Here is a 2,500-nt window from a genome sequence, read left to right as displayed (position 1 = left end):
CTTTTGGAGATCCCGATTGATGAAGATTGAAAAGTCTGGCTGTAGACTTTAAAACAAGCGCTTATGGGAGGCAACCCATATATCTATCTTTCTTTCTTTCATTTATTTTATTATCTTTATTTATTTAAGTTTTAATAAATTGGTTTTTGATGCAGGTTTATTTAGCAAGAATAAAGAGCTGGAAAATTTTTAAATCTCGGAAGGTTCACCATGAAACCAGGGAAGTTCCTTTATTTCTTCAATCCTTTTTACTTTTGCATCACAATGAGGACATTGTTTAGTTTAAGTTTGGGGGTGTAAACTCCTATAATCATTTGATCCTCTTGTTTTATAAGTTTTGGGTTGTTGATGGGTTGTTTGATTCTCTTACCAAGCATGCATTGGAGTAAGATTGAATTCTCTATGACTCTGAAATTTGTGATTGAAGATGGTTTTGAGAAAAATTTTCAAAAATTTCTTTTATGTCAAGTGAAGTTTTGTGGGTACTTTGGTTTAAATCTTTGACCTTGAACACAATTGAGCACATAGTCGTTTTTCTCTTATTCCATTTTGCTTATGAAGAGAAGAAGTTGAATTAATTGAAAGAGGGAGGTTCGATTTTGCTTTACTCTAGAATCCGTTGATGGGTCCTTGAGGCGAAATCCTAGTCGAGACCAAATATTAGAGAAATGATCTAGGCATTTCTTTGGCATAACCAAAAAACTTTCCCAGCCGTCCTAAATGTCATGCCATCATTACATGGTGTGTTTCCATAGTCAACCCCCTTGAGCCTTCATGAGCCTTTATTGATTCTTTAAACTACATAAACCATGCCCGCTCTAAGCCTGAAAAACAATGAATCTACCGTTGATAGTTTGAGAAAATACTTTGGTGGAGAGTTACATTTAAAAGAGAAAATTGGTTTCATGATGAAACATATTATGTTTGCTCTATTTGATCAAAGAAAAAGAAGAAGAAGAAAGGAAGTGATTGAAAAAAAAAAAAAAAAAAAAAAAAAAAAAAGAAAAAAAAGAAAAAAAAAAAAGAAGAAGAAAAAAGAGAAGAAGAGGAAAAAGAAAAAGAAAAGAAAAGAAAAAGAAGTCGCCAAGCGGAAAGTGAATTACCTCAAATTTTGTTAAGGGAAGTGTTGGTATTACATCAGTGATTACAGCAATTATAATGCCACAAGCATGAGCATATTGCCAAGAAAGAGCTATGATTTGAATCATGTGAGTTTCTCTTTTAATGTTCTTTTCACTAAGTATTTTCCCAGTTTGATTTAATTTCCCATATCCAGTTCTTTCTTAACCCTCACCCTATGGCCTATCATTACAACCTTAATAAAGACCTTTTGATCTTTGATTTTGGTGTTGACTACATTAGTGGAGAGGATTTCTGAAAATTGGACTTATGGGGTTAAGTTTTAAGAGAATTCTTCTGATTTTGGTTGTTCTACTTTTATCTGAGTTTGCAGGTGGTTTGAGGTTAAAGTGACTATATCACACACACACTCAAGGTCTTAGCTTTAGGTTGAAGTAAACGCCTAACTCTTGCTTGACAAATTGCAAAATTTTTGATTGATTTTCTTGCTATCTTTGATGTTAAAAGAGTAAGATACTAGAGATGAAATCTAAATTCATAAAAGCTTGGTGAGTGATGATACTTCTCTTTGGGGTCGAGTTGATATTGCCTAAACTATCATTTATTTTTCTTTTTGTTTGAGGACAAACAAAGTTGTAAGTTTGGGGGTATTTGATGGCTTGCAAAATTTCATATTGCAGATTTCACAAGTTCGCTCGAGCGGAGGCTTTTGGCCGCTCAAGCGAATTCAGGCAGATTCAAACGCTCGACTGCCGCTCGACAGGGAGCTCGAGCAGGTTGCTGAAAAACGAAGATCGCTCGAGCGGAGACATTGGCCGCTCGAGCGAAATCAGGCAGAGTCGAACGCTCGATGTGCGCTCGAGCGAAATCAGGCAGAGTCGAACGCTCGACGCGCGCTCGACACCCCGCTCGAGCGAACATCGTATTTTGACAGATTTTAGGTTTTCCGCCGTGGGACCATATAAAAGGCCATTCTTCACTCTAGAGCCGCGAGTTTTGACTGGAGAACACTTCTTGGGAGAGAAAAACACAGTTAGAGGGATTCAATTCATCTGTTTTGGAGACGGAATTCCAATTTATTGCACGTACGTTGGATTCATACACGAGCACGGACGGGAGAAAGGCGTTGAATCGTTCCCTTGAGCTTTTGACGACCAGTTGAGGCTGCAAGGAGGATTTTTCAGTGTTTATTTTCTTCTTCCCATCTTCTCAGAACAATTATGGTGAATTCGTTTATGTTGAATTCCAATTCTAGCATGAGCTAAATTTTCTTCTTTCTAGGAAAACGATGTAACCTAATTCCGAACTATGCTTGTTTGTCCATGCTAATTTAATGCAAATTCTCTCTTTGTTTATCTGATTTATTCTGAGTTTAATGCTTCTAATTAACTGGCCATTGATTAGATGATTATTAATCTTG

This window comes from Carya illinoinensis, chromosome 8 (assembly GCF_018687715.1).
Source record: "Carya illinoinensis cultivar Pawnee chromosome 8, C.illinoinensisPawnee_v1, whole genome shotgun sequence".
NCBI lineage: Eukaryota > Viridiplantae > Streptophyta > Magnoliopsida > Fagales > Juglandaceae > Carya > Carya illinoinensis.
This window is presented reverse-complemented; position numbering follows the sequence as displayed.